The 14,264-nt window shown below is 45.0% G+C and overlaps 1 protein-coding gene across 1 annotated transcript in view; it reads left to right on the top strand.

Moving 5' to 3' along the window:
- The window catches only part of LOC140135387 (T-cell-interacting, activating receptor on myeloid cells protein 1-like), a 70,766-nt gene that overhangs the window by 1,959 nt on the left and 54,543 nt on the right, over positions 1–14,264 (top strand). The window lies entirely within an intron of this gene.

Here is a 14,264-nt window from a genome sequence, read left to right as displayed (position 1 = left end):
GCATGATTATTGCAGAGTATTATCATGAACAAGCAATCAGATGATTGCTTGGTCATTTCCCATGGTGGAAAAAGTGAAAAAGTAAAAAAAAATGTTATTCAATAAAAAATAAAGTAATAAATCAATAAAAATGCCCATAAGCCCCATAACATATAAAGAGACATATAACCCCAAAAAAGTCTAAATCATAACAAAAACCCCACATATATAGTATCACCGCGTCTGTAACAACCCGTAGAATACAAGTAAATCATTATTGAACCCGTACGATGAACGCCGTTAAAAAAAACTATTGAAAACCCACCAAAAATTAACATTTTTACCTATTCAATCTTACAAAAAATGCCATCAAAAGTGATAAAAAAAACATATGTACTCCATAATGATACTGCTGCAAAGTACAGCATGTCCCGCAAAAAACAAGCCATCAACCAGCTCCCAAGTCAAAAAAGTAAAAATGTTATGCCACTTGGAAGACGGCAATGCAAAAATGATAGATTTTTTCCCACATTAAGGTTTTATTTGACAAATTTAGTAAAATGTAAGAAAATATATTCAAGTCTGGTATCCCCGTAATCGTATCGTCCCATAGAATAAAGCTAACATGATTATTAGGCTAAACGGTGAACACGAAAAAAAGGCAAAAATCCAGTACAGAATTGATGCTTTTCTACTCATACCCTCAAAAACGAGTTCCTAAATTTTCAACAATAGGTGATACCAACCCCAACATGGCAACACTGGAAAAAGCATCTCATCCTGCAAAAAAAAAAATGCCAGCACATGGCCCCAATAACGAAAAAGCAAAAATTTATAGCCTACAAAAGGGACCAAAGAGGAAACTAAAATCCTGGCAGCTGCAGGTCCCTCCTTCCATTCTGCGCATCACTGTGTACCCATAAAACAAGTAACGTCCACATATGGGGGGTCTCTGCACTCGGGAGAAATTGCAGAACAAATTGTATGGTGGGTTTTCTATTTTTATCTTTTGGAAATGTGTAAATTTTAGGGCTAAATGAGCATATAACCGGAACAATTTGACCAATCTAAATTTCACCTCCATTTTGATTAAATTACTATGAAGATCTCAAGGGGTTAACAATCTTCCTAAAAGCTGTTTCTTATAGCTTGAGGGGTGCAGATTTGAAAATGGGTTGATTATATACGGGGGTTTTGATACTAAATATGTAACATTTCATTCAAAACTGTATTTATCCGCAAAAGAGTAAATTCTGAAAATACGGAAAATCGCTATTCGATTTGTAAGCCGAGCGACATCAAAATATATTATCCAGACATTTCAAAAATTATGAAAATGTAAAGTAGACACATGGGAAATGTTATGCAGCAACTTATTTAGGTGGTAAATCTATCTACCTGAAAATGTAATGATTTTGAATTTCAAAAAAGTGAGATTTTTAAAAAAATTCATCATTTTTTCTTTTTTTGGAAAATAAACGCAAAACTTATCAGCCAACATTTACCACTAAATTGAAGGGGGAAAAAACAATCTCAGAATCGCTTTGATAAGTAACAGTGTTCAAAAGTTATAACCATATAAAGTGACGCAAGTCAGAATCCAAAAAATGGGGCTGAGCCTTAAGCTGTAAAATGGCTGCGTCCTTAAGGGGTTAAACAACCTTCTTCAGACCAAAATTAGACAAGTGTCACAACCGGCAGACAGCAAATTAGCGTGGTGTCTGTGATGTGCTGGCGGTTGTTAAAATGAGATGATTGGTAAGGGCACGTGCAATTGACAAGGCGAATGGTGACCTCTGGTTGATGAGTAGTTGTTGGTAATACAAAGACTCTGTGGCACTACTGCTGGACTTTTAATTATTGAATGACAGTGGTAGTCCACAAGCGAAACTCCATGTGAAACTCCACATTTGGCTATGTACAGCAGCTGTAGCTCCAATTATGGCTGTGTATTGTAGCTGTAGCTTTAGTTCCATATGATGGTAGCACCATCGGTAAAATGAATTGCAAAAAGTCTCCATGTAGCCAACGTCAAAGAAAAAATAAAGAATAAAGAATGTCAAAGCACAGGAGAGATGGCAATTATGCTCCACAGTAGTCAATATAGTTACAGTGCCCCCACAGTAACTAATGTACACAGAACCTCCACAGCCAACAGTAGCTAATAGTCACAGTGTCCACAGTAGTCAATAGTCACAGCAGCCAGGAAAAAAAGTTAATGCTGACCTTCTGGCACCTCCATCACTGCTTCTGCAGATTAGCAAGATTAGCATGTGTCATTGCTATGATGACACCACATACACCTTTGGAGGGATACAGAAAGGGAGCTTTACAAGTTGGAGCTAAAGGAAGGGGTTTTATATCTATGAGTTACAGAAAGGGGGACTTTATCAGTTGGTAGATCATATTAGGTGACACTAAAAGAAGGGTCCACTGGGGACATTGGGGGGGGGGGGGAGGCTGCACAGGACAGTAAGTTTTATACAATAAACAAAGTAAGACAGCACTGTTTGCATCACCCATTAGGGTCCTCTAGAGATTTAAGTAGATCAGGGCGCACACAGCAATCACTCCCTGTTCCTAGGATCAAATACAATCCACAGCACTCCTGAGTAGTTTAGTGAAACAAAAGATGTCTCTATTCTCAGAATCATGCAACGTTTTGACATGGTGTCTATTTCAAGGCTTGAAACAGACACCATTTGAAACGTTTCATGATTCTGATTAAGCATTCCTGTACTGTTTGCAGGCCCTCCATTCTTCCTTCTTTACATCTCAGAGCTCTGCTGAATAGGTGGAGCCCGAAACAGGAGAACATTAGACATCTTACTCCCTCCCCTTCCCTGTCAGTATGGATGGACTGTGAGGAGAGAGGGGGTGACGTCATATGAATGTCTTGGAGCATAGATGGAGACTGCAACTGTGTGTGTATGCATAGGTCACATGTACATACACAAGCAAAAACATGTCTAATAGAGGATAGTTATTAAAACCCCTTCAATAATATCAGTCACAATTTGCTTTCTTACATTACTCCTGCTAGTTCCCTCCAGCTATTGTAAACTTTATACAGAAACATAAAACTCTTTATTCAAAACATTTAACAGGGGCTAAAACATATTACCTTGCTCGGTCTATGAATCCCAGAGAGTAACTGGATTGTATAGACCAAAATCAGTGCTCTAAGCCTAAAGCATAGCTGTAAATATAATGATCACCAAATTATATGTATATCCCCTTTAAAAACAAACAGAATGATGCCCATATTGTGCTTCTCGCCCCTTTTCTTCCCAAAGTAATGCAACATTTTTTGTTCTGAAAGAGTTTGACAAAAATCTTTCTCACCAGTTGTGAAGTGGTTGGAGACTAACTTCTTCATGTATCTGCCTTGAAGTTGAGTCCATTTTAATATGTGCACAGATCCCATGAAACCTTGTGTTCTCTCATTCAGTAATTTAGCAGCAAATTCAGTAAGTTACCTACAAGAAAATCCACTGAACATTGCATAGAATAGGATTAAGGATGTATATGGTGACTAGCCTGGCAGCTTTCATCACATGTAGGAGTATGAAACATGTAATAAGTGGTAGAAAGTATAAGTAAAGCAGTTACATGAATTGTATAGTATGTACTGTTTGAACACTAAGGGCTAATGGCTTCACTGCACAGAGCTAATCATGCCGAGTGCAAAGTGGGGGAAGGAGAGCAGTATGAAGTGAAGAGGAAGACAGAAAAAGTTCTGTAGAATCACAGACTGGAATGGAGGTACTGATAAGGAACAGGGGAAATCTTGTACCTCACTATTCTATGTAGGAGACATCTGTATCCACAGTTCTGAACATGCTCAACCCTGCTATACACACAGAGAGCATTGTCCCATGACCTCCTCCTCTGTAAGCAGGGAGCAGTAGCCCTTCCCTTTCTGTAAGACCATAGATTTGTTCACAGAGCTGTCAGCATAAGCAGAGGAAGTTGCCAGCACAAGCAGAAGAAAGATAATCTGAGGAGTATAGCAAAGAAACTGCTGGATATAGGTAACAAAGATAATAGTCAAAGTTGTTCTACTGTACATCCCAAGAGGGATTTGTGGAAAACATACTTTATAGTTGTTCTTCAAGTTTTAGCTACTTTGGGGACACTGTTACTATATTGGCTACAGTGGGGGCCCTGTGACTATAAAGACTGCTGTGGGGGCCATGTGACAATATTGGCTACTTTGTGGACACTATGGGGGACATGTATCTTTATCTTTGCGTGCTGAATTGTCTAATTTTTGCAACTTTTTGCATTTTTGCCACTTTTCACTGCGACATTTTGTTGGTGCTTTTCAAGTGCAATTCGGTCTGCACCTTGTGCAGTGTGCCATATGTATCATTACTTAGCATATGTTCCGTGCAACTTTTCACTTATGTATCACTTATTTTGCTTGCTTTAACGACTTTTTAGGTGCAAATCTGCACCTGATCCATGGCAGGTGCAAAGGAAGGATTTTTTTCATGGATCCTATTTTAACATGTAAATTGGAATTATTTCACATGCTTTAATTATTTATTGGTTACTTCTAAGGGTGAGGTCACACATTGCGTTTTGAAACCTATTACAGCAGCTGAGGAGAGGTGATTTGCCTAATTACATTACTGTTAACATTTGCGTTTACAAAATGCAATATAAACGTGATGTTAATGCATGTGCTAACATTGCGTTTACTATGTGTTTTGCAAATGCAAATGTTAACAGTATTGTGATTAGGCAAATCACCTCTCCTCAGCTGTTGTAATAGGTTTCAAAACGCAATCAAAACGAAACGTGTTACTGCAGCCTCATATGTCGTCATCTCCCTGAGGTGTGTGACTAGAGCGCTTAAAAATGCAGGACACGGCCTCAAATCCCAAATTATCAGTAGTGTCCACTCCTGTATATAACCCCCTCACGTGGCTTTTGTCCATGTGGATTTGAGACATTTGCAACAAGAAGTCTCAAAAAGAAGCCAAAATTGGCTATTGTGGGAGCCCTGTTAATGTTTTGGCTACAATGGGCTCCAGTGACTAGTTTGGCCATAGTGGGGCCCTTTTAAACAATTTGGATACAGTGGGGGTCAAATATATGCTCTCTAGAAGCCAAGAAGTACTCTTTCCCTTCCGATCTCGACTTTTAGTTGGAGATCGGTTTCCATCCACTAGTGAGGTATTGCCACGTCCAGGAGAAATTGTATAACAAATTGTGGGTTGTATTTTCTCCTTTAACGCCTAGTGAAAAAGCCTTGTTTATTAGGTTATTTTTACCACACATCCCTAGTGATTGTTATTTAGTTTCTCTTTACATTCAGAAATCATTCAGAAATGAGTTATTTTATATCTACTAAAATACCAGGAGGAGCAAGATGGGTCCAGTCATTTACTATATCACTATTGCCGTCTGTAAGTATTTCTCCTTGGGTCTATTTATGGGATGTTATTCATTTCTCTGCCACATAAAAAGTATCCTAATGTATACAGAAAAACTGTAACAGATTTGGTATTGTGACCAGTATGCTTCATGTCATTACTTTGTATTTGATATTTTGTCTGCCTTATTGGAACAAGTCAGAATTCAGTTCAGTTTACTATAATTTTATAGCTTTTCAAATGAATATTTCTGAGATAAGTTTTATGACTAGAGATGAGCGAACACTAAAATGCTCGGGTACTCGTTATTCGAGACGAACTTTTCCCGATGCTCGAGTGCTCGTCTCGAATAACGAACCCCATTGAAGTCAATGGGAGACTCGAGCATTTTTCAAGGGGACCAAGGCTCTGCACAGGGAAGCTTGGCCAAACACCTGGGAACCTCAGAAAAGGATGGAAACACCACGGAAATGGACAGGAAACAGCAGGGGCAGCATGCATGGATGCCTCTGAGGCTGCTTAAACGCACCATTATGCCAAAATTATGGGCAACAGCATGGCCATGACAGAGTGACAGAATGAAGCTAGATAGCATCTAAAACATGCAATAATTGACCCTGACACTATAGGGGACGGCATGCAGAGGCAGCGGCAGCAGGCTAGAGAGTGTCATGGCGACATACCCTAAATGGACTCAGGCTTCAAACCAATGGGTGGCAGAGAGGAACCAAAGGAGGTGAGCAAGAAGTGCTCAAATAATATCGGTACATGATAAAAGTTTGCCAGTATATTTTGTGGATTACACAGCAGGGTGGCGACAAAGTTAACATGGAAGCCATGAAAACAACCCAAAATTCTGCCTGACACAGCTCGTTTGATAAGGGGACCATGTATGGAGGCAGTGAACTAGTAGTAGATTAAAGGTGCTGCAGTTAAAACTATGTTAGTTGGATCTTGGCATGGAGCTGGCGCTCCGCTGCCAGGCGAGCTTTCGCCAATCCAAGCCCCTGTCTCTAGGCTACTCCCCAAACAGCACTTTTGTATAAGATCAAGTGTAGTAGCGTTCTTATAAGTTTAGGATATGCCGGGTGAGGGGAATGTAAACAGATACGCAAGAAGCGCATGATGCGCATGGAGCTGGCGCTCCGCTGCCAGGCGAGCTTTCGCCAATCCAAGCCCCTGTCTCTAGGCTACTCCCCAAACAGCACTTTTGTATAAGATCAAGTGTAGTAGCGTTCTTATAAGTTTAGGATATGCCGGGTGAGGGGAATGTAAACAGATGCGCAAGAAGCGCATGATGCGCATGGAGCTGGCGCTCCGCTGCCAGGCGAGCTTTCGCAAATCCAAGCCCCTGTCTCTAGGCTACTCCCCAAACAGCACTTTTGTATAAGATCAAGTGTAGTAGCGTTCTTATAAGTTTAGGATATGCCGGGTGAGGGGAATGTAAACAGATGCGCAAGAAGCGCATGATGCGCATGGAGCTGGCGCTCCGCTGCCAGGCGAGCTTTCGCAAATCCAAGCCCCTGTCTCTAGGCTACTCCCCAAACAGCACTTTTGTATAAGATCAAGTGTAGTAGCGTTCTTATAAGTTTAGGATATGGCGGGTGAGGGGAATGTAAACAGATGCGCAAGAAGCGCTGAAATAATATCCCTAAATGGTAAAAGTTTGCAAGTATATTTTGTGGATTACACAGCAGGGTGGCGACAAAGTTAACAACTTTGATGTGGAATCCATGAAAACAACCCAAATTTCTGCCTGACACACCTCGTTTGATAAAGGGACGATGTATGGAGGCAGCTATATGGACGACTTTTGGAGGTAGCAATGGAGACAACGTGTGGAGGCTGCTATGGAGACAATTTAATTTGGATAGTGCCTGTATGTGGCAGTCCCAAACATTTTTCAAACCAGAGGAGCAGGTAGGTGGCCCTCCAGTAAAATGGGATAGATTGAGTGCCTGTATGTGGCAGTCCCAAAAATTGTTCAAACCAGAGGAGCAGGTAGGTGGCCCTCCAGTAAAATGGGATAGATTGAGTGCCTGTATGTGGCAGTCCCAAAAATTCTTCAAACCAGAGGAGCAGGTAGGTGGCCCTCCAGTAAAATGGAATAGATTGAGTGCCTGTATGTGGCAGTCCCAAAAATTCTTCAAACCAGAGGAGCAGGTAGGTGGCCCTGCAGTAAAATGGAATAGATTGAGTGCCTGTATGTGGCAGTCCCAAAAATTGTTCAAACCAGAGGACCGGGTAGGTGGCCCTCCAGAAAAATGGAATAGATTGAGTGCCTGTATGTGGCACTCACAAAAATTGTTTCAAACAGAGGACCGGGTAGGTGGCCCTCCAGAAAAATTAAATGCATGAAGTATAGCAAGAGCCAGTGGGCCCTGTCAAAAAATAGCCATTTTCCTCTGCTTTACTGTACAAAGAGGAGGAGAAGGAGGAAAATGAGGAGGAGGAGGAGGAGGAGTGGATCAATTATTCAGGTTGAGCTTCCTTCACCTGGTGGAGATTGGAAATTCTGAGAAATCCAGCCTTTATTCATTTTAATAAGCGTCAGCCTGTCAGCGCTGTCAGTCGACAGGCGTGTACGCTTATCGGTGATGATGCCACCAGCTGCACTGAAAACCCGCTCGGACAAGACGCTAGCGGCAGGGCAGGCAAGAACCTCCAAGGCGTACAGCGCCAGTTCGTGCCACATGTCCAGCTTTGAAACCCAGTAGTTGTAGGGAGCTGTGTGATCATTTAGGACGATGGTATGGTCAGCTACGTACTCCCTCACCATCTTTCTGTAAAGATCAGCCCTACTCTGCCGAGACTGGGGACAGGTGACAGTGTCTTGCTGGGGTGACATAAAGCTGGCAAAAGCCTTGTAAAGCGTACCCTTGCCAGTGCTGGACAAGCTGCCTGCTCGCCTACTCTCCCTCGCTACTTGTCCCGCAGAACTACGCACTCTGCCGCTAGCGCTGTCAGAAGGGAAATACTGTTTCAGCTTGTGCACCAGGGCCTGCTGGTATTCATGCATTCTCACACTCCTTTCCTCTGCAGGGATGAGAGTGGCAAGATTTTGCTTGTACCGTGGGTCCAGGAGAGTGAACACCCAGTAATCGGTGCTGGAATAAATTCTTTGAACGCGAGGGTCACGGGATAGACACCCTAGCATGAAATCTGCCATATGCGCCAGAGTACCAACGCGTAAGAATTCACTCCCCTCACTGGCCTGACTGTCCATTTCCTCCTCCTCCAACTCCTCCAACTCCTCTTCTTCTGCCCATACACGCTGAACAGTGAAGGACTCAACAATGGTCCCCTCTTGTGTCTCGCCAACATTCTCCTCCTCTTCCTCCTCATCCTCCTCCACCTCCACCTCCTCCGATATGCGCTGAGAAACAGACCTCAGGGTGCTTTGGCTATCAACAAGGGAATATTCTTCCCCCGTCTCTTGTGACGAGCGCAAAGCTTCCGACTTCATGCTGACCAGAGAGTTTTTCAACAGGCCAAGCAGCGGGATGGTGAGGCTGATGATGGCGGCATCGCCACTGACCATCTGTGTTGACTCCTCAAAGTTACTCAGCACCTGACAGATATCAGACATCCACGTCCACTCCTCATTGTAGACTTGAGGAAGCTGACTGACCTGACTACCAGTTCTGGTGGAAGTTGACATCTGGCAGTCTACAATCGCTCTGCGCTGCTGGTAAACTCTGGATAACATGGTCAGTGTTGAATTCCACCTCGTGGGCACGTCGCACAACAGTCGGTGAGCGGGCAGTTGGAGGCGGCGCTGCGCTGCCCTGAGAGTGGCAGCATCTGGGCTGGACTTCCTGAAATGCGCACAGATGCGGCGCACCTTCGTGAGCAAATCAGACAGATTGGGGTATGTCTTGAGGAAACGCTGAACTATCAGATTTAACACATGGGCCAGGCATGGCACATGTGTCAGTCTGCCGAGTTGCAGAGCCGCCACCAGGTTACGGCCGTTGTCACACACAACCATTCCCGGCTTGAGGTTCAGCGGTGCCAGCCACAGATCAGTCTGCGCCGTGATGCCCTGTAATAGCTCTTGGGCGGTGTGCCTTTTGTCGCCTAGGCTCAGCAGTTTGAGCACCGCCTGCTGTCGCTTAGCGACGGCACTGCTGCTGTGCCTAGAGCTACCGACTGATGGCGCCGTGCCCACGGATGGTAGTTCGGAGGAGGAGGTGGAGGAGGGGTGGGAGGAGGAGGAGGCATAGTAGGCCTGAAACACCTGGACCGAGGTAGGCCCCGCAATCCTCGGCGTCGGCAGTATATGAGCAGCCCCAGGGTCAGTCTCGGTCCCAGCCTCCACCAAGTTAACCCAATGTGCCGTCAGCGATATATAGTGGCCCTGCCCGGCAGCACTCGTCCACGTGTCCGTGGTCAGGTGGACCTTGTCAGAAACGGCGTTGGTCAGGGCACGGATGATGTTGTCTGACACGTGCTGGTGCAGGGCTGGGACGGCACATCGGGAAAAGTAGTGGCGGCTGGGGACCGAATACCGAGGGGCGGCCGCCGCCATGAGGTTGCGAAAGGCCTCGGTCTCTACTAGCCTATAGGGCAGCATCTCCAGGCTAAGCAATCTGGAGATGTGCACATTAAGGGCTTGGGCGTGCGGGTGGGTTGCACTATATTTGCGTTTCCGCTCCAGCGTCTGGGGTATGGAGAGCTGAACGCTGGTGGATGCTGTGGAGGATCGTGGAGGCGACGATGGGGTTTTTGGGCCAGGGTCCTGGGCAGGGGGCTGACTAGCAGCTGACACAGGGGAAGGAGCAGTGGTGTGCACGGCCGGAGGTGAACGGGCTTGTTGCCACTGAGTGGGGTGCTTAGCATTCATATGCCTGCGCATACTGGTGGTAGTTAAGCTAGTAGTGGTGGAACCCCTGCTGAGCCTGGTTTGGCAAATGTTGCACACCACAGTCCGTCGGTCATCCGGTGTTTCCTTAAAGAACCTCCACACTTCTGAAGATCTAGCCCTCGCCGCAAGAGCCCTCACCACGGGAGCTTCACTAGTTGACAGTGGCGCTGATGCACCAGCTCTGGCCCTGCCTCTCCGTCTGGCCCCACCACTGCCTCTTCCAACCTGTTCAGGTCGAGGACTCTCCTCCGTCTCAGAAGCACTGTGTTCACCCGGCCTCTCAACCCAGCTTGGGTCTGTCACCTCATCATCCTCCGATCCCTCAGTCTGCTCCCCCCTCGGACTTCCTGCCCTGACAACAACTTCCCCACTGTCTGACAACCGTGTCTCCTCATCGTCGGACACCTCTTTACACACTTCCACTACGTCAAGAAGGTCATCATCACCCACAGACTGTGACTGGTGGAAAACCTGGGCATCGGAAAATTGCTCAGCAGCAACCGGACAAGTGGTTTGTGACTGTGGGAAGGGTCCAGAAAACAGTTCCTCAGAGTATGCCGGTTCAAATGGCAAATTTTCCTGGGAGGGGGCAGACTGGGGGGGAGGAGGCTGAGGTGCAGGAGCTGGAGGAGTGGGGATTTCGGTGACATGGGTGGACTGCGTGGAAGACTGACTGGTGGTGGACAAATTGCTCGAAGCATTGTCAGCAATCCACGACATCACCTGTTCGCACTGTTCTGGCCTCAACAGTGCTCTACCACGAGTCCCAGTAACTTCAGACATGAACCTAGGGAGTGTAGCTCTGCGGCGTTCCCCTGCTCCCTCATCAGCAGGTGGTGTCTCACCCCGCCCAGGACCACGGCCTCTGACCCCTGCAGTAGTTGGACGCCCACGTCCCCGCCCTCGTCCTCTACCCCTAGCCCTGGGGTTAAACATTTTTAAAATGAGAGTTATAACTTTTTTTTTTTTTTTACTTTTTTTTTTTTTTTTGTGTGTTTTTTTGTGTTTTTTGTTTTTTTTTGTGTTTTTTGTTTTTTTTTGAGTTTTTAGAACCAAACAATCCTATCCTATTGCTATGGCTATTTTCTAGCCAAGTATCAAAGGAAGCACACTACTATGCCAGATGAGATGACACTGAGTTATTGCCTAATAGAAATCCAACCCCTACTGAATTTTGCCACTTCAGCCTTTGCTATGGATATGTGCGCCACTAAGCGCAGAACACAGCGGTCGCAAGTCTCACTACAAATTGCTCAGAATTGGCAAGTACATGCACTGCAGAAACTACAGCCACCAGCAGATCAACCAGAAATCAAATATATAGAACGCTACTGTAGGCTTCAAGAAGCTATTTGTATTCTCCTATGGCTATTTTCTAGCCAAGTATCAAAGGAAGCACACTACTATGCCAGATGAGATGACACTGAGTTATTGCCTAATAGAAATCCAACCCCTACTGAATTTTGCCACTTCAGACTTTGCTATGGATATGTGCGCCACTAAGCGCAGAACACAGCGGTCGCAAGTCTCACTACAAATTGCTCAGAATTGGCAAGTACATGCACTGCAGAAACTACAGCCACCAGCAGATCAACCAGAAATCAAATATATAGAACGCTACTGTAGGCTTCAAGAAGCTATTTGTATTCTCCTATGGCTATTTTCTAGCCAAGTATCAAAGGAAGCACACTACTATGCCAGATGAGATGACACTGAGTTATTGCCTAATAGAAATCCAACCCCTACTGAATTTTGCCACTTCAGCCTTTGCTATGGATATGTGCGCCACTAAGCGCAGAACACAGCGGTCGCAAGTCTCACTACAAATTGCTCAGAATTGGCAAGTACATGCACTGCAGAAACTACAGCCACCAGCAGATCAACCAGAAATCAAATATATAGAACGCTACTGTAGGCTTCAAGAAGCTATTTGTATTCTCCTATGGCTATTTTCTAGCCAAGTATCAAAGGAAGCACACTACTATGCCAGATGAGATGACACTGAGTTATTGCCTAATAGAAATCCAACCCCTACTGAATTTTGCCACTTCAGCCTTTGCTATGGATATGTGCGCCACTAAGCGCAGAACACAGCGGTCGCAAGTCTCACTACAAATTGCTCAGAATTGGCAAGTACATGCACTGCAGAAACTACAGCCACCAGCAGATCAACCAGAAATCAAATATATAGAACGCTACTGTAGGCTTCAAGAAGCTATTTGTATTCTCCTATGGCTATTTTCTAGCCAAGTATCAAAGGAAGCACACTACTATGCCAGATGAGATGACACTGAGTTATTGCCTAATAGAAATCCAACCCCTACTGAATTTTCCCACTTCAGCCTTTGCTATGGATATGTGCGCCACTAAGCGCAGAACACAGCGGTCGCAAGTCTCACTACAAATTGCTCAGAATTGGCAAGTACATGCACTGCAGAAACTACAGCCACCAGCAGATCAACCAGAAATCAAATATATAGAACGCTACTGTAGGCTTCAAGAAGCTATTTGTATTCTCCTATGGCTATTTTCTAGCCAAGTATCAAAGGAAGCACACTACTATGCCAGATGAGATGACACTGAGTTATTGCCTAATAGAAATCCAACCCCTACTGAATTTTCCCACTTCAGCCTTTGCTATGGATATGTGCGCCACTAAGCGCAGAACACAGCGGTCGCAAGTCTCACTACAAATTGCTCAGAATTGGCAAGTACATGCACTGCAGAAACTACAGCCACCAGCAGATCAACCAGAAATCAAATATATAGAACGCTACTGTAGGCTTCAAGAAGCTATTTGTATTCTCCTATGGCTATTTTCTAGCCAAGTATCAAAGGAAGCACACTACTATGCCAGATGAGATGACACTGAGTTATTGCCTAATAGAAATCCAACCCCTACTGAATTTTGCCACTTCAGCCTTTGCTATGGATATGTGCGCCACTAAGCGCAGAACACAGCGGTCGCAAGTCTCACTACAAATTGCTCAGAATTGGCAAGTACATGCACTGCAGAAACTACAGCCACCAGCAGATCAACCAGAAATCAAATATATAGAACGCTACTGTAGGCTTCAAGAAGCTATTTGTATTCTCCTATGGCTATTTTCTAGCCAAGTATCAAAGGAAGCACACTACTATGCCAGATGAGATGACACTGAGTTATTGCCTAATAGAAATCCAACCCCTACTGAATTTTCCCACTTCAGCCTTTGCTATGGATATGTGCGCCACTAAGCGCAGAACACAGCGGTCGCAAGTCTCACTACAAATTGCTCAGAATTGGCAAGTACATGCACTGCAGAAACTACAGCCACCAGCAGATCAACCAGAAATCAAATATATAGAACGCTACTGTAGGCTTCAAGAAGCTATTTGTATTCTCCTATGGCTATTTTCTAGCCAAGTATCAAAGGAAGCACACTACTATGCCAGATGAGATGACACTGAGTTATTGCCTAATAGAAATCCAACCCCTACTGAATTTTGCCACTTCAGCCTTTGCTATGGATATGTGTGCCACTAAGAGCTAAACACAACGGTAGCAAGTCCCCCTGCTAATTCCTCACAAAATGGTAAAAGATGCAAATTAAAATAAAAAAAGTAGAACGTTATTGTAGCCCTAAGAAGGGCTGTTGGGTTCTTTGAGAATCACTCCTGCCTAACAGTAAGCTAATAGAACACCCTAACGCTTTCCCTGACCAGCAGCAGCTCTCTCCCTAGCGGCATCCAGAGACAGAATGATCCGAGCAGCGCGGCCAGCGGCTAGTCTATCCCAGGGTCACCTGATCTGGCCAGCCAACCACTGCTATCGACGTGTAAGGGTACCACGTCATGCTGGGTGGAGTGCAGAGTCTCCTGGCTTGTGATTGGCTCTGTTTCTGGCCGCCAAAAAGCAAAACGGCGGGAGCTGCCATTTTCTCGAGCGGGCAAAGTATTCGTCCGAGCAACGAGCAGTTTCGAGTACCCTAATGCTCGACCGAGCATCAAGCTCGGACGAGCATGTTCGCTCATCTCTATTTATGACGTTTTTT

This window comes from Engystomops pustulosus, chromosome 6 (assembly GCF_040894005.1).
Source record: "Engystomops pustulosus chromosome 6, aEngPut4.maternal, whole genome shotgun sequence".
In the NCBI taxonomy this organism is placed as follows: domain Eukaryota; kingdom Metazoa; phylum Chordata; class Amphibia; order Anura; family Leptodactylidae; genus Engystomops; species Engystomops pustulosus.
Note: the sequence above shows the minus strand (reverse complement) of the source record. Positions and strands in the feature narration are given on the sequence as shown.